Consider the following 19275-nt stretch of genomic DNA (forward strand, 5'->3'; position numbering starts at 1 on the left):
ACAGGAAACAATTCATTTACAATGCACTGCCACTGATGTAGAATTTAAAAACATCCTTACATCTGTAGGTCAGCATCAATGAAGACAGTACCACTGGTGCCCATAGAGATGGACATCACTCTTGGAAGAGACTCAATCATAAAGTATTCGTCTAAAACAGTGAATGGCTACCTACCTGAATGGAAATGAGCCGTTGGAATATGGGATGCAGGCAGAGGAAGGGAGATACCTTTCCTTTTGTTCTGCCCTCACGGGACGTGTGCAGCCCTGGTCAGGCCAGCATGTTATGCCGATCTTGAACTGAGTGGCTGGTTCAGCTGTTCCACAGGACAGTAAAGAGTAAAACACATTGCCGTGTGTTTGCAGTTAAACAGAGACTTGACACGAGAAGCATGATCCACTGCCTTCTCTAATGGGCATAAGGCAAGCCGATATCAACAGATTATTATTCTGTGGTTCTAGAATACGAGCCAATGACGTAACCCGCCATACACCGTCTGCCCATCTTTCATATATTGTCCAGAGAACAAGTTAAACATCTTAAGTGCAATTATTTTGCAATGGACACGTGGTTAGAAGGGACTTGAAACAGATGCATCTGGAATTAACAAAGGAATAAACGATGGTTTATTCAGGAATTGAACTGAGGCTGAGGAGGAGACTGGGACGTCTTAATGGTGGTATTGGACAGGATTAGTATGTGGGGAGGATATGGAGATGCACACTTTGTAGGAGAAAACGAATCAAAGAGGTTGAGAACAGTGTGTTTTACCCTCGCCTATTTGTGAGTAATTTGTTAATAATAGTTTGCTAGTTATAATGGAATATTTGATTGGAGCTGAAAACGTTGGCTTGCACCTTTCCAAAATCTGCACATCATGACCATCGAATCAGTTCATACCGTTTCACTAAACAGACAGAGTGACTTACCAGGAACACCAACTTTAGCAAGGATAGGATAGTAGCCAGCTTGAACAACCAGCAGTACATGTTCAGTCCGCGATGCTAATGATATCCAACCCTGGGAAAGCCAATGAAGACCGTAGGATAAACTCCTATCCATTGTTGGAACATTCCAGTCTAATGTTCCCAGATTTCCATCTCTCCTGCCCTTCTCTCTGAAGCTGCTCATCCCTCTTATTACTGTTGGACATGCTCCCGCTCACACTACGGGATAAAGCACTGAAACTATTCCCTTATTGATAGAAGAGAGAAACACCCTTGGGATGCATACGATCCATGGAGACTGACATAATTACAAATAGCTCCAGTTAACCCCTTTGAATTCAATGCTAGTTTATTAAAATTCAAAATAACGTTGAACATTTATGCATTCTGGGTGTGATATGCGAGTGTGACTGAAGGAAGGAATGTTGAAGATGGCAGATTGATTGTGTGTAATAATTCAGTCCGCCTTGGATATGGAAGTAATGTCAGAAGTTTAACGGAACATAAACATGCTTCTCTGTTCATTAATACAGAAATAAATCCCGTAACTACTGATCAATCATTGCAATATCTGTAAAACATTGAGAAAACAACTATCATACATGATGTGATCGAAAACTGTGCCAAAAAAAACCCTGGGTTACAACAAACAAACGGCATGGATACGTTAACAGAGAATTGCACATGGCCAACACAGTTCAAATTGTTATTCCAGGATCAGAGAGGGCAGGTGTGGGTCATGCTGTTGATGTTATCGATGTTAAGGAACTGTCATGAAGTGACATTTAATGGGCTTCGATTACATTGTGATTATGATGTTGGGGAAAAGTCAGAAGACGGAGAGGACTGGGGTCATGGCTGATTAGGCTGGATGGAGGGACAGTGATGTTCCCCATTTACCAGAATTGGAATGTTATTCTTTATAACTCATATGAAGACCAGATTCAAGAATACATCTACGATGAGAAATTAACAGATACAATATTAATTAAATGTGTTTGTGCAATAAAAAATACAGGAACAAAATGATTTTCTGAACACGCCATTATATGCAAAGTACAAAGAGATAAGGTTGTTAAAATACACTCCTGATATTGAGCTATATAAATTGAAATGTGAATTACATAACTAGGAAAGTGGTATGCAAACTTTATCAATCATTATTTGACCCAAAGCTAAGATCGTGATTTCACCTCTGTCAGTGAATCCCATCACTGAGATTCTCTGGCATAGTCTCTCGTACTGTATCGGTGTGGGCGGGAGGGGGGTCGTGGAGGCGGGGTAGTGGTTATCATTTCCTGCTGCTCCTGGCGCAGTCTATTTAAAGCTTTTACTTTCTCGATGCAACCAATCTCTTGGCCTAATGCGTTCTGTTTAGCTGTCAGAAACCCAGCTCTGTGATATTGTTGGAAATAAAAAAATTGGGATGACAGCCAGTATCAGCACAGTGCTGACAGTGTATGGAGCCCAGACAAAGGGCTTGCCGTCCAGCGGAATTTCTAAATAAAGCTTCAAACGTTTGTCCGTTCATATTTATCTTCCGTAATTCACTCTTCTGATCTATCTGACTTCACCCTCATCTAACACCTTTCCTCTCACACTCAGTCAGTCGCTCCCCTTTCAATTCTCTCTCAGTTTATCTCCCTTCACTTGCGTTCTCTGTTTATTTCTCTCTCACACAATCTCTCTTCACACACTCTCTGTATCTCCAATTGTGCAGTTGGAGAGCTTGTGACTCCACAATGGGCTGAATGGCCTCCATCCATGCCATAATAATTGAGGTTCTCTGATCCACAATAAATACTTCCTGGACAGACCTGCTGGTCCGGTGACACAGGTACAGTGCACAATCAACCATTATCTTTTCCAGCTCTTCTCTGTTGTACGGCTGCATTGAAATGTCTGTTCAAACAACAGACTGAATGAAATTCGAGCAGTCGAGAAGACGTTCATGATCGTGTATTTCAATCAGGATTTAATAAAGGATGAGATTCCAGAATAACATAAGCAATGAATGAAAAACATGTGGTTCCAAGTAGGTCTCATGGTATTACCAATAGATTATCAATCCAGAAATATCAGCTCCTGTTCTGTGGACCCAGGTTGAATCCCTCCACTGCAGTTGGTGGAAATTAAATTCAATAATGTAAAAATATCCGTGGAATTAAGAATCTACTGATGAGAATGCAATCATTGCCGATTGTCAGAAAAATTCATCTGTTTTACCAATATCCTGCAATGAAGGAATCTTCCATCCTCACCTGGTCTGTAACTCCAGACCCAAAGCAATGTCATTGACTCCTTATCGCCCCCTGAAATCGTCTAATGAGTCATTCAGTTGTACCAATCGCTACAAAGTTACAAACAAATGAATCCGGATGGACCACCTGGCATCGAAATGGGCATTGGAAAAGGCAACATTAGAAACATCACTGTAACACGTGCAAAGTCTTCCTTACTGACATCTGAGGTCTAGTGCCAACATTGGAACAATTGCCTTACAGACTAGTTAAGCAACAGCCTGACATAGCTATACTTACGGAATCATACCTTACAGAAATAACAGAAATTACACATGGACAAAGGAGTCTCTTACTGATTACCACGTAATGTCGTTCCTCAGCTGAATCAGTCCTCCTCCATGTTAAACAACACTTGGAGAAAGCATTGACTGTGGCAAGGGCACAAAGTGTATTCTGGCTGGGGGATTTCAAAGTCGACTGTCAAGAGTGGTTTGGCAGCAGTACTACTGATCATGCTGGTCGGCTCCTAAGGATATAGCTAATAGATTGGGTCTGCAGAAGGTGGTGACGGAATGAACGAGAGGGTAAAAAAGCATACCCGACCTCATCCTTACCAATCTACCAACTGCAGTTGTATATGTCCATTACAGCATCGGTAAAAATGACCACCACACTGTCCTTGTGGAGACAAAGTCTATTGTATCCATATACTCTATTGTGTTGTGTGGCACTATCACCATGCTAAATGGCACAGAATTTTAGAAGATCTAGCAACTCAAGACTGTCCGTCCATAAGACACTGTGGACCATTAATAGCAGCAGAACTATACTCCAACACAATCTGTAACGTCACAGCCCAGCATGTCCCCCACTCAATCATTACCATCAATCCAGAGGATTAACCCTGGTTCAATGGAGAATGCAGGAGGCCATGCCAGGAGCAGAACCAAGAATATATAAAGATAAAATATTCATCTGCTGAAGCTTCCAAGCAGAAATATTTGCGTGCCAGATAGCATAAACAGCAAGGGTCAGACAGAGCTGAGCGATCACAGAACCAATGCATCAGAATTAAACTCTGCTGTCCTGCTAAGCCGATCTTGAATGGTAGCGGACGATTAAACAACTCACCGGAGTAGGACTCTCCACAAATATCCTCAACCTCAATGATGGAAGAGCCCAGCACATCAGTGCAAAATATAAGGCTGAAGCTTTCGTTGCAATCTTCAGTCAGAAGTTTTGAGTGGATTATCCATTTCGGAAATATTAATGGAATGCTGGTTGACACTGAATCTTCCCACCGTCCATATCACAGGGGTTACCATTGAACAGAACGTGAAGTCAAATCAACATACAAATACAAGGGTTACACGAGCAGGTCAGAGACTTACAATTCTATACTGAATAATAGACCCTAGGACCTAAACGGCATGAGATATAGCAATAGCTTTAGGCCATTCAGCCCACTCCTTCACTCTGATACTTTGCCATTTTGTCATTGTCTCTCTGAACAGTGGAAATATCTTCTACACACTGACTGTATCAATCTTTGCAATAATCCATTAGTTTCAATCAGACACCCCCAACCCCTCACAATTCTTCTAAATTCCATCGAGTACACACACTGCCGCTCATATGACAAGCTGTCATCCGCAGGAGGGATCACCTCTGACACCAGCAGATCTTTCTCCAGAGATAGTGTCCAAAACAGCTCACAATTGGCCAAATGCCGTCTGTCCATAGCCTATTACATTCTCATCAGTATGTCTCCCGTCTTGCATTCTTGCTCTCTTGAAATGAATGCGAACATGCATGTTAAACATAAGAGAGGACGAGTGCTTCATAATCCCGTTGGGCTTCAGATTTAATGGATCCTATTAGAACATAGTGTCTCCTCTATTCCGCCTACCAAAATGCATATTCTCACACGTTCCCATATTGTGTTCCATCAGCCATGTGTTTTCCCACAGTCCTAAACTGTTCAAGCCTTTCTGCAGCTCCCCCACTTCCGCAATATCATCTGCAAACGTAGCAAAACTGCCCTAACGTCCTTTGTTCAGTTTGTCCATATATAATATATTTCCTGGCTCCCTAAGGACCGTCCACCATCTACAAGGCATAACAGTCAAGGTGCTTGACTCCATTCAGGTTGAAGCAGTGGCTTGACTTGAATTACACCTGTAAAGTCTTCACTCCCTGCACCACTGACTCTCAGTAGAAGCACACCCTACCCCCTTTTGTTGTGAGCTAACTTCATTTTGGCGCACAATCCCAGTCTATTAATGTCACTCCGTCTCAACACTAACTGAGTTGTGCTCACACCAACCATGTCACTGTGTATTGATGATGATGGAGGGAGGTCGGCGAGGGGATGTCTATGATGAATAACTGTGTGACTGCCAGGCTGAAACCTGCCCCGACAGCCTCGGATGTACCCGTGTCCGCTGTCACCGCTGCAGGCATGATCAGTCTTCCTGCAGGTCAAATCAAGGAAAGCGCCGGGCCTGGATAGTGTTCCCGGCTAAGCACTCAGATCCTGGGAGGACCAACTGACAGACGTATTCACATATAATTTCAGCCTTTCCCTCCCACAAGCTGAAGTCCCAATCTGCTTCAAGAACATCAACATCAGCCTTCATCATTGTGCTTCCAATTAAACCTGTTGGACTATAACCCGGTGTTGTGTGATTTTTAACTTCGTACACGCCAGTCCAACACTAGCACCTCCAAATCATAACATCAACCTTGTAAGTGAGAAAGCTCATGCTTTAATGACTTAATGATTACCGCCCAGTGGCTGTAACCTCAATAAACATGGAGTGATTTGAAAGGCTGGTTGTGGCCCACATCACTTCCAATCTCCCAGCCTGACTTGATCCCCTATAATATACCAACTGATATAATGGGTCCACAACATATGCCATATCCCAAGCCCTGCACTCATCCCTAGGACATCTGGACAACAAATACACCTACACCAGGCTCCTGCTCATTGACGACAGCTCCACCTTAAACATCAGTATCCCCTCCAGACTGATCTCAAAATTCCGTGACCTTTGTCGCGGCTCCACCCTCTGCAACTGGATGCGCCGATTTCTGACCCACAGACCATAATTAGTGAAGATAGGTATCTGCACCTCCGCCATATAACACTCCACACTGGAGCTCATCGAGGATGTGTCCTCAGCCCCCTACTGTACTCCCTGTACACCCACGGCAGTATCCCTCAGCCACCTACTGCACTCTCTGTACACACACGGTTGTGTCCCTTAGCCCCCTAGTGTACTCCCTGTACACACGTGGCTATGTCCTCAGGCCCCTACTGTACTCCGTACACACACGGCTGTGTCCTCAGTCCCCTACTGTACTCCGGTACACACACGGCTGTCCTCAGCCCCCTACTGTACTCCCTGTAAACACACGGCTGTGTCCTCAGCCCCCTACTGTACTCCCTGTAAACACACGGCTGTGTCCTCAGCCCCTACCTGTATTCCCTGTACACCCAGGGCAGTATCCCTCAGCCACCTACTGCACTCCCTGTACACACACGGCTGTGTCCTCAGCCCCCTACTGTACTCCCTGTACACACACGGTTGTGTCCCTCAGCCCCCTAGTGTACTCCCTGTACACACACAGCTGTGTCCTCAGCCCCCTACTGTGCTCCGGTACACACGTGGCTATGTCCTCAGTCCCCTACTGTACTCCAGTACACACACAGCTGTGTCCTTAGTCCCCTACTGTTCTCCCTGTAAACACACGGCTGTGTCCTCAGCCCCCTACTGTACTCTGGTACACACACGGCTGTGTCCTCAGCCCCCGACTGTACTCCCTGTACACACGTGGCTGTGTTGCCAAATTCCAAACAATGCCAACTGTAAGTTTGCTGATGACATCACCAAAGCAAGAGCGATATCAAACAATGATGAGTCTGAAAACAGAAAGGAGACAGTGGGTTTGGTGGCATGGTGGAATGATAAATTCGCCAAAAGTAAAGAACTGATCATTGACTTTAGAACGAAATGAGGGGAACACTATCTACATCAACGGTCGAGACAGTGCAGAACGTCAAGTCCCTCGGAGTGATGATAACTGGCAACCTACCCTGGACTTCTCACATCGGTGGGACAGTCAAAATGGTTCAAAAACCTCTCTCCTTCCTCACTTGGCTCAGGATATTTAGCATGTACTACTTCTACAGATGCACTATTGTGAACGTACTGTCCGGGTGCGTAATGGCCTGGTATGGCCACACTCTGCCCAGGACCATCAGAGACTACAGAAGATTATGTTCACAGCCCAGACGATGACGGACTCCAATCTCCCAACCATTGACTCTATTTACACGGCTCGTTGTCACAGAAAGGCTGCCAACGTCTATTCAAGATTACTGAGGGAATGGAGAGAGGAAATAGCTAGGGCCTTAACAGATATCTTTGCAACATCCTTGAACACAACTAAGGTCCCGGAGGACTGGAAAGTTTCTAATCCCCTTGTTTAAGAAGGCTAGCATGAATAACCTAATTAATTATCGACAGGTGAACCTGACGTTTGGAGTAGGGAAGCTGTGAGAGAAGATACTGAGGGATCGGATCTATACTCATTTGGATGAAAATTGTATTATCAGTGAGAGGCAACATGGTTTAGTGCAGGGAAGGTCATGTCTTTCCAATTTAATAGAATTATTTGAGGAAATGACAAAGTTGATTGATGAGGGAGGGGCTGTAGATGTCATCTACATGAACTTCAGGAAGACATTTGATAAGATTTCCCATGGTCGGGTTATGGGGAAAGTAAAGTCATATGGTGTCCAGAATGTGCTAGCTACATGGATGAAGAACTGGCTTGGCAACAGGGGACAGAGCGTAGTAGGGGAAGCGAGTTTCTCAAAATGGAGAACTGAGATCAGTGGTGCTCCATTTAAGATGTTTCGGAAAATATACATTAATGGGCAGGGAGCATAGGGATACAGACCTTTAGAAAATAGGAGATGGAAATGTGTTGCTAGAAAAGCGCAGCAGGTCAGGCAGCATCTCGGGAACAGGAGAATCGACGTTTCGGGCATTAGCCCTTCTTCAGGAACACATTTCCATCTCTGATCTCTAGCATCTGCAGACCTCACTCTCTCCTTTAGAAAATAGGAGACAGGTTGAGATGGAGGATTTGGATCGGCACAGGCTTGGACCGCCGAATGGCCTGTTCCTGTACTGGAATGTTCTTTGTTCTAACATTGCCAAAGTCCCATCATATACCTGTAAAGATCTCCCACAAATTCTTCCATCAGGCTAAAAGGTACAGACGCTTGAACACACAGAGCAGTAAGTTCAGGAACAGCTACTTCTTAGCTGTTATTAAACTGATGAATGGACTCTCTAATCTCAGATAATGCAAAAATTTTGTTCATATTGATCACGCCGAGCGCACGTCCAGTGCAGCGTTACCCAAGTGCCTCTCAGACATGTTTTACAGCCATCGTTCAGTTCATCCATGTTTACCATGATCTTCGTGGACATCTTGGCACAGGACAAAATAAATCCTCACCAACCTGCCCCCAGTTCCACCAGTGCTCACGCCCAGGTCTCTCCGGTCCTCTCCCCAGCTCCTCACATTTCCCCCCAGCTCCCCTTGACCCCATCCCCAGCTCCCTGTGATTTTGTCACTCAATGTTTCTCTCACACTGTCTATTTCCCTGTGTTTTCCTATTCCCTGTCTTCTGTTTCTTTCCCTGAACCTATTATCTTCCCTTCTCCCTGCACATGCGACTGTTTGTTTCCTTGTTTTGTTTCCTTTCTCTCTTTGACTGACTGTCCATCTGTTTCCCTCACTGGGTTCTCGGTCTTTCCTTCCCTTCGTGTTTGTCTCTTTCTCTTTCGTTGTGATGGTGATGGCTTCTCTATTCGTTTGAAGCAGGTTCGATGTTGGCTCATTGGTTCGATGTTGGCAACACAATACACTCAATAAGGTTTTGGTGTAGAGGACATAATATAAAATTATCAGTTAAATTTCAATTGTTGTCAAAACAGAAATTGGTTTCGTTTATTTTAGTCAATTGAACGTGGGTGTCCATTTAACAGCCAATTGTTACATCTAACTATTTTGAAACCGCTCGTCTCCAAGTGCTCTGTATACTGGCAAATCAAAGCATTCTATTCGGGTGCATAATGACCTGACATGGTAACTGCTCTGCCTAGGACCATAAGAAACTACAGACGGTTGCGTGCACAGTCCAGACCATCACGGAAGGCAACCTTTCCTCTATTTATACTTGTCATTGTCGCAGAAACGCTGGCAACATCAAAGATCTCTCCCAAACCAGTAATGATCTCCTACAACCTCTTCCAACAGGGAGGAGACACAGAGGCTTGAAAACATGTACCAGCATGCTCAGGGACACTTCCTTCCCTACCATTATTAGACTGAAAAATTGACATCTCTCACTTTTCAAATAATATTTATCTTGCTAATGTCGATCTTACTTTGCCCACCTCCTATGAAGCTGTAACCTTGTATGCCTCACTCTGTCCAAGGACCTTGTGATCTCTGTTTTCTTGGTTATGGTCATGTACCTGCACTAAAATAAAAACAAACCTTTCGATTGTACATTTGACTCAAATAAACGAAACCAAATCAGATCAAACACGTGGACTGCAGTGGCTGAAAGTCTTCTTAAGGGCAAATGGAAAAATGAACTAATGCTGCCCCAGTCAGAGATACCCATATCTAATTAATGAATATAAGAAGATGACCACACTTAGGAAGGACAGACAGAGGGAATCAAATCGCTTAAACATGATCTTAGATGTATCCAGTTTTCCCTCACTATTTGTAATCGAGTGTTCCTACAAAACCATTCACAAGTGGCTATGGTGTAATGTGCAATAGCACTGATTTATATGGGAAGATTTTCGGCTTTCTTCGTAAAAGTGAAAATCCTGTTCGGATTTCTTTTGGTTAGCGAAACAACGTCCTGATTTAAGTCATTCGAAAAAGGGAAGTGGCGAAAAACGAACTTTTGAAAAGTGTGGGATCCCTGTATGTACATGGGCATGATATTCAGGATGATGGGAAAGGCGAAAAATAAATGAGGTGAATCTTACATTTTATTTCCAGCCCAGCTGATCATCATTCTCTTTGTTTGCTGTTTTTCTTCTATATCTCTCTTTCTCTATTGATTCTTCCTCCCCTTCAAAGCAGACTTCCTTGTCAACGGTATAATCACACTCCTTTCCAGCTGCTTTCAGTTCAGGAAAGTTTCCCAGCTCTTTCTGTTTGTTTCTTTGCATTTCTATAATTTCACCTTCAATTTTGTTAATTTGTGGGATGTTGGCATTTGTGGGAAGGGCAGCATTCGGTTACCATCACTAATTGCTCTAATTATGAGGCCATTCCACAAGCGAATATAAAGTAAAGCACATTGTCATGGGTCTCAAGTCACAATTAACCCAGACCGGGTAATAACATTAGATTTCTTTACCGAAAGTGATCAGTGAAAGATGAAGGTTTTCAGAACAAAATGTTGCTTTTATGTTTGTTTTTCTTGAAATTCACTTTTGTTCCAAATCTTATCATTTTTATTTAAGTTCTGTCATCAGCTGTGGTGGACTTGAAACACTATTTTTTCGTTTAATAAGCTTCGTTTCTGAATTACATCCAGTGACATTCCTACATTTATAAATTGTCCTAATCATGAAGTAACTTCCGAGGCAAGAACAATTTTATGATTGAAATATTTGTAATTGGAAAATTGGTCAGAAGAGAGCTTGAAACATTAAGTCTGAATTTTACCAACGTGCAGCCAATGGTTTGTTCAGTAACAAAACTGACACAGAGATGAAGATTGTGGATATGAGCAGCTGCGAGTGGACAGGTTTGGTGACAGAGACAAAAAGAGACATAAATCAATTCAGGGCAAAAAGGGATCTCGAGGTTGTGCACAGTTTTGTTCACAGATGTTTGTGAGGGAGTGGTCTGCAATTCATGGGTAATGAATGGAGACTGCAATTGAAACTGAAGACAATAGTTTCTTTCTCTGACAAATACAGATAACAGAAATTGCAAAGAAGTTCAAACTTGTTTGCGGGATTAATGAACGGACAGAGGTAGAGAACACCAACAATAGCGAGAATAGTTGAGTAGCACACCCTCCATCCCACCCAGAATAATCGTCAGCATTGCTGATATCCGATATGGTAGAATCCCCAAGAGAGGGAAATCTTGAAAAGGCTCAAGGAAAACCTCCTTTCCATTGTAATAATGTTCCAGTCCGCTATTCTCAGACTCAGACGTGTGCAGCTGTTGATCTCTGTTACTGTTGGAGCTGATACATCTGTTAGTACAGTGGGATAGTGCACTGAATGAAGGCTCTTACTAATAGGAGAGGGAAACCCTCCGTGACACAGTTGCATTGCATGGAGACCGATATCAATCACAGTCAGAGCAATACAACTTTCAATACAGCACATTCGTTCACAATATATCTGGACTGGATTACATGTTGACATTGCTCGCTATTGGTCACATCTCCAATCACCAATTGCTGTTGTGAATTAAATTGTGAGGGAGAATAAAAATATTTTCTTTTTGTCGGCTACATGATTCTGCTCTGTTGTCTGTTTACTATGCTGTAACCATCTCTCCAAAAATCTCTCCACCCTCCAAAAGAATCACAGTCAGGATGTTGTGACTGTGCTGATCTCTTCTCCACCGGAACAAATACTAGCGAAGAGACAGTCATTGGGCACAGTCGCCATGAACATAGACAGGAAGTGTGGACTTCTCCGAATGTTCCTCTCACTACTCGAATAAGGCAACTTTGGAACTTCCAGAGAGAACATGCTTCAGTAATTTATTTATAAAAATCGACAGACTTCTTAATGCAGTTTCATTTGCTGTAAACTATACTTTTTTACGCATTCTGCCTTCAGTCCAACACTAAAAGTGACAATTACAATGGACATATATATCTAGACGTATGGATTAATGAGGCAGGTTCGAATGAACATGTTATTGGCTGGGAGATAGGGCGGACTGGGAGCAGTGGCTATGGAGACTGCATGGGGAGTACAATGATATTCCCCATTCATCATCCCTCTTTCTGACAGACAGAATTAAATCTAATGCATAACAAGGAAATAGCCAACATTTGGGAGATGCAATGCTGAATGACAATGTGAACTAAAAAGATATTATTCAATGTGATAAAGTGAACTATACTTTATATACATACCATTTTATCATTGGGAATACAGATCGAGTAGCGTCACCGGACCTGAAACATTCACTTTGATTTCTCTTCACAGATACTATCAGACGTGCTGAGCTTTATGTTTGAGATTTATCATGTTGTTCATATCTGGCAGAGTACTTACAATTAAAACCAGACACTCGTAACAAGATGTGAAAGGCAATGGAGACAATACAGGAGTCTAACAGTAGAGAGATAGTCATTCCAAATTGGAAGAGACGATGGACTGAGTTACCCCCACTTTTGCTGTAAATAATTCTGTGATATGTAATGAAAACCTTTAGAGAGGGGGTAGACAAGCTAGTTTAACGAAGGTCACAGAGTGTTCCATCATCAATAATCTATTCCTAATATCTCATGAAATTTCAGCTGCCTCTAAAATGTCTTTTCAAACAAAGTGGAGTTCCTGAGATTTACAGGATAATCAGAAAAATATTCTTTTTTTTCCCCTTTCAGTCTTAAAGAAGAAACAGATTTCGGTCGTAACACAGGTGTCACAGACACGCCAACTATAATAGGAACAAGAAAGGACTACATTATCAATATATAATTAAATTCAGCATGTAACCCTGTCCGGAAACATGAAATATAATGATACAGAAACATGAAATACAAACAGAAATTGATGGTAGAAGCGCAACAGATGAGTAAGTATCTGCAGAGGGAAACAGAGTTAACATATCGAATATGATGTGACACTGTTCTGAAAAAGTCATATGAAATCAAAGGTTAATTCTGCGCATCTCTGCTCAGAAGGTGCCAGACCTGCTGAGTTTCCCTCTATCGATTTCTTTTTCTTTCTGAACTATGACAAATTGACTGATCTGAATGATATAAGCAAAGCTGCTCCCTCAATTGAATCTCGAATATTTGTTTATGGACATTAAATGAGAAATTACAAAGTTCCTATGTTTGATAGAGCTCCAAATATCCATGATGTATTGCATTGTGATACAAGTACATTGTGAGACATTGTTGAAGCAAAACCCGAAGTTGCTGCAAAAGCTTCTGTGCAGAGAAATCAGAATTAACGTTTCTAGTTCAGTGGCCCTTCATCAAAACGGATGGTAGCCCTGAAACTGCTGATTAATATACCGAAGAGGCTGAATCGCTGTTAATGGAGACTGTTAGTCGCTAACAATAGGTGATGAGTAATGGAAGGCCACGTGAAAACTAGGCCTGGTGTATGGGAATGGGGCATTGAGGAGTTCAGTCCATAAAATTATTGAACATTGTTTTGAGTTTGATTGGCTGCAGGGTTCGCCCGCGGAAAATGAGGTGTTGTTCTTCCAGCTTGCGTTGAAATCTCCTGGAACACTGCAGCAAGCCTGACACAGAGATATTGGCCAGGGAACAGGATGGAGTATTAAACTGGCAGGAAACTGGAAACTCAGGGTTATTTGCATAGGTAAACCTTGGATATTCTGTGGAGTGGTCACCCAGTCTACCTTTAGTTTCCCCAAAGGAGAGCAGATAACAATGTGAGCAGCAAACGCAGTAGAACTGATTGTGGGAAATGATTGTAGGATGCTGCTTCACCTGGCAGGTATGTTTGGCCCTTGGATAGTGACAAGGGAGGAGGTAAATGGGAAAGTGCAACACCTCCGGCAGGGGAAAGTGAGTTGTACCTGTGGTAGGGGCTGGGGGAGGTGTGGGCAGTGAATAACGAGCCGACCAGGGTGTCCTGGATGAAATGGTCACTGCAGAGGGCGGAAAAGGGAGAGGAGGAAAATATGTGTCTGGTGGTAGCATCTCGCTGGAGGTGGGGGAATGCAGACTGATGATCTTCTGCATGTGAATGCTGGTGCGATTGTAGGTTAGGACAAGAAGAACTCTAACACTGTTGCAGGATGGAGGAGAGAGGGTGAGCGTAGAAGTGCAGGAGGTGGGTCAAAACTGGTTGAGGGCCCTGTCGAGAACAGTGCTGGGGAATTCTGGTTGATGAAGAAAGTGGACATTTCAGAGGCCACATTTTTGAAATTGTCATCATCAGAACCAATGTGGTGGAGACGGAGGAACTGGGTGAATGGAATTGAGTCTTTGCAGGAAACAGTGTGTGAGGATGTATACTCTAGGTATCTGTGGGAGTAGGTGGGTTAATACTGGATATCAGTGACAGGTCTATCCCCAGAAATAGAAACAGATATTTCGAGGAAAGGAAGGGAGGAATCGAACTAGAAAGTGTGAAAGTGAGAGAGGGGTGCAAATTGGAAACGATGAACTTTTCGAATTCTGGACAAAAGAGAGGAGCAGCAGCGATGATATCATCGTCGTATCGGAGAAAGAGTTGTGGATGGGGGCTGGAATAGAACTGGAACAAGGAATGGTCGACGTACCACACGACGGAGCAGGTATAACATCGGCCCACGTATGTCTCCATGCACCCCCTCTGTATGGCAGGAGCAGGCTGAAGCAATGGATTTGCATGGGCAGTTCTGTTTGTGGATTTTCAGGAGGAGATAAAAGCGAACTCTGATATCAGAGGACCATCAGCCTCGGGACTTTTAGGTGGGGGTGAGTGGGGGCGGAGTGGCTGGGAATCTCCAGATAAAAGGGTTATAGAACAGCATATGACATGTGGAGGTATCTGAAAGCTGGCAATCAGCCTCTGAAATGTAGAGGTGAGTCCACCAGACTACAGCAGCACCACCCTTATCGGCACAAGCTGAGTAACATAGTCAGGGTTGGATCAAAGCATACAGCGTGCAGTCTGTTGAATGGTGATAGGTTGGATAGAATGACGGGATACAGAGAAGTTAAGACAACCAAACTCCCGTGGAGCGTTCTCAATGAACAGATTGAGTTCAAGTAAACGCCAGAGGAATGTGAGAGCGTTGGAGCTGGGCGAAGGGGCTATGGGATGGAGAGTGGATTCTTGCCATAAAGAAATTGACACGGAGGAGAATACGGTGGAAGAGAAGTACAGCATTATGTCGTTCATGAAATTCATTAAAGTGGGATGCAGAGGGATAAAGCTGTGACCATTGCTGAGTACAGAACATTCAGCATTAGAACGTGGAAGGTTAGGAGGGATGGTGAATACACGACAGGAGGTTGGGTTGGGGGAGGGGATGGACTCAGATTGCAGGGCATGGGTGGGATGGCAGGTTCCAGAGGCTCATCGTCATCTCTGAGTTATTCCGTCTTGTGGGCCTCGTCTATTTGGTGAGCATGGCAAATGAGCTGGAGAATGAAGTAGAATTTGGGAATGGTGCAATCTTGAGCCAATGTGATGAGATGCTGTTGGACAGAGAAAATGTTGGTCTCAGTGGCACTGACATCGCACGGTCAGTCCTCAGAAAGTAACGGATTGAAAATTGTAATCGCTATCTTATTGTAATGCTCTGATTTCATTGGGTTCACACTCAACCAGCAAGGTCTTACTTTTCTGAGACTTTAGACCAAACTGTGAAAACAGATGTACCCGATGTTATGAATAAGACAAGTCCATTCATGGTTTTGGAAGGCACTATCAAGGGCTGAGTTTATTTGCCATTCCCAATAGCTCTAGGGAAGGTGTCATTATTCATTGAGGAAATTACCAGCACAGAATCTCCTCTGATTTCCATTAACCAGTTTGCTGAGGGTGGATAATGCTACATGAGTCAAATATTACTTTGATACAAGGGAAGTTACTTTGATATCACCCTCAAATGAAATTGGAAAATCAGTTAAAATGGTAAAGAGCAAAATGATAGAACACGGGTTGTTTGAACACTGTGGTGCATGTCCTCACAACGTTTAAGGAAAAACTGATGCATGAACTTCTGATTCTGAGGAGAGGTTCATCCTATTTGTGATGAGGCTGTTTTGTTCCGCACTGTGACACAGAGACAGAAGAAAAAAGTTCCACTCTGTATGTGGAACAAAACCACCCTTTTCAGAGTGCATTGAACAGTGACAGACACACAATATTGTCTGTTCCTAACTGGACATTGATCATCCAAATCTCATCATTCACTGATGACCAATAGCAGCACAGAAGCCAGCAGTTCCCATCACCCCAGTTGAAAAGCAAAAAACGAAAGGAATGGCCAGTGGAAGTGGGAGTAACTTGGGAACTTGTGTAACTTACAGTGGGAGTGGCAGAGGAAAGATGTGAAGAGATATCATTAGTGGAAGAGTATGTAGCAGCAGAAGGGATAATGCAAGGGAAGTATGAGTGTCAAAAACGAGTAGGAAGGCGGAGGAAAAATGGCTAATGAAGTTTCAGTGACTGGGAAAAACTTGCCTTAGCAAAAGTGAGATTGGGTGAAAAACATGACTGTTCAGAAAAATTGGGATCTTGCTCCATTGAAAATTAAGGTTTGATGTACTTCTTTTTCTTTTCATTCTATATTTCTGTATCTCCATCAAATGCAGATCACATGTGTTTTTTTCTCCCCTGGTATGGTGCCTGAACATTTTTGATTTTTTTAACAGTATGTATTTGCTTCCAATTCAAGGTAGACATAAGAATATGATTTGATCTCCTGCAGTTTGTCCATAACATAGAATTTAATTGAATATTTATCCTCATCACATTAGCTGATTCAAGCAATGAGTCTGTGTCCATCATGCAGATGAAAAATTTCTTCAGTTCTGACTATTGTTACAAAGAACAGTACCACACAAAAGGCTAAATTTCCAGTGGAAGGTGCCAAACCCTTGAGCAGGTAATCTCACAAACTGTCTAAAAAGGTTTTGGATATGCACTTGGTCGTGCAGGCTCGCAGGTTCATTCAATGATTCTATGTGGTGGCAGTCATAAACACTCTGATATATTCTGAAGCAATAGGTCATGGCCGTTGCTGGTTTGTTCCGTTTACTGTACTCAGTAAGTGAGCCTCCAGTGAAGTGCTGGTGTTATCTTCCACTTTCTCTTTCAGTGTTTCGGTTTCCTTAAGTTGGTACTGCAATTTCCTGTGTCGATGATGTCATTTCCGGCTCTTTTTCTCAGAGAGTGGTCGATGGAGTCAAGATTCATGTGTTAGTTGATGTAGTTCCGGTTGGAATGCCATGTTTCCAGGAATTCTTGTTCTTGTCTCTGTTTGGCATGTCTTAGGAAGGATATGCAGACCTAGTCAAAGTGACGTACTTCCTCATCAGTTCGTAAGAAATTAAGGTTGGGGTCTTGTGGCTAGTTGATGTTCATATATCCTGGTGACTAGTTTTCTGCTTGTTTTCCGTTATAGTGTATGTTACAGTTCTTGCAAGGCTTGTTGCTCCTGGAGCAGAACAGACAAAGATGTGAATTAATTGCGGTGCTCAAAAGTATGAAAAAAGTTGCTTAGTAAAAAAAATACTCTGTTAGTTGGCATTACAGCCTCAAGGATTTCTAGATTAGATTACATTACAGTGTGGAAACAGGCCCTTCAGCCCAACAAGTCCACACCGACCCGCCGAAGCGAAACCCACCCATACCCCTACATTTACCCCTTACCTAACACTACGGGCAATTTAGCATGGCCAATTCACCTGACCCTGCACATCTTTTGGACTGTGGGAGGAAACCGGAGCACCCGGAGGAAACCCACGCAGACACGGGGAGAACGTGCAAACTCCACGCAGTCAGTCGTCTGAGGCGGGAATTGAACCCGGGTCTCAGGCGCTGTGAGGCAGCAGTGCTAACCACTGTGCCACCGTGCCGCCCATTTCTAATTCCAAGGTTGTCAGCAAAAGAGCTAGGAGTGCAATAGGAAAAAACGTCTTTATTTAAAAAGTTGTAACGAATTGGAATTGACTGGCTGGGAAATTTGTGGATGAAGATTCAAAAGAGAACTGGATATATATTTGGAAATTATGAATTTAACGAGCAACAGATAGAGGGCTGGCAAATGGGAGGAGGTTGGGAGACATTTCTGGAGTTGATGCATACATAATGGCCAATGGCCTCCTCCTGTAATTTAAAGATTTGTACTCTATCAAGTGTCAGCTGTGCATAAAAGTCAGTATCCAATTATTTCACAGTGTAAATGCTCGCAAATATCTGTTTATTTGGTGCAGCATAAGCATTTAAGATGCAAGTATTGCAAGGTCAGCTTCATTATGAAATCTAATTATTACTCAGAGCATAAAAAGTTTACATGTCGTATTCCAATTCCTAAAACAAATACATCATTGCTTTGGCACTAAACACTTTGGAAAGTTCTGACTTTTCCCTGACACGATATTATCTTCGTTGTTTTTGTTTTCACTCTCCACATTTCATATTAAACATCATTCATTCTAAAAATTGAAAGTTTTCAAATTATTGTTCACTAACATTTGATAACAAATATTTTATTTAGATTAATATTCAGTCTATGTTGAATTGTTTCCATTTTAAAATTACTAGTAAATAGCTGAAGATCGTACATTTCAGTAAGAAATTAAACTGATTGATTATATATAAATGAATAAGAACGCTAATTCTATTTGTATGTTCAATCTTCTGTTCACGCTGAACATGGAATTATGCAGAAACCAACCACCTTAAAAATATTGGAATGGCAAAAATTGCTTTGAATCCTGACATTAAATATTTAATTCTAATCACAAGAGTTATGTTCTTTTTTCGCTTAGTAAAATATACGTTTTTTATTTCTGTGTTAGAAAATCTTGACAGGAGTTTATATTTTAGTTCCATAAGTATGGAATCAACATAATTGATTTAAGAGATTATAGTTCAGTTGAATGATTATTGTTCACATCTTAGTTTTGCCCAATTCATGAAATATAGCAAACATCCGATTATTGTTCTGGTCAGTAATCTCACCTTGCAATGAGCTACGCTTAAAATTGCTTCCAGTAGATCTGAAATCATTTACAGTGCGATTGTACCTAATAGCTGCCTGGGATATAGACAGACTCAGTGGCCCGTTC

This window comes from Chiloscyllium plagiosum, unplaced genomic scaffold, assembly GCF_037043375.1.
Source record: "Chiloscyllium plagiosum isolate Xiang-an unplaced genomic scaffold, Cpla_swu_hap1 HiC_scaffold_51, whole genome shotgun sequence".
NCBI lineage: Eukaryota > Metazoa > Chordata > Chondrichthyes > Orectolobiformes > Hemiscylliidae > Chiloscyllium > Chiloscyllium plagiosum.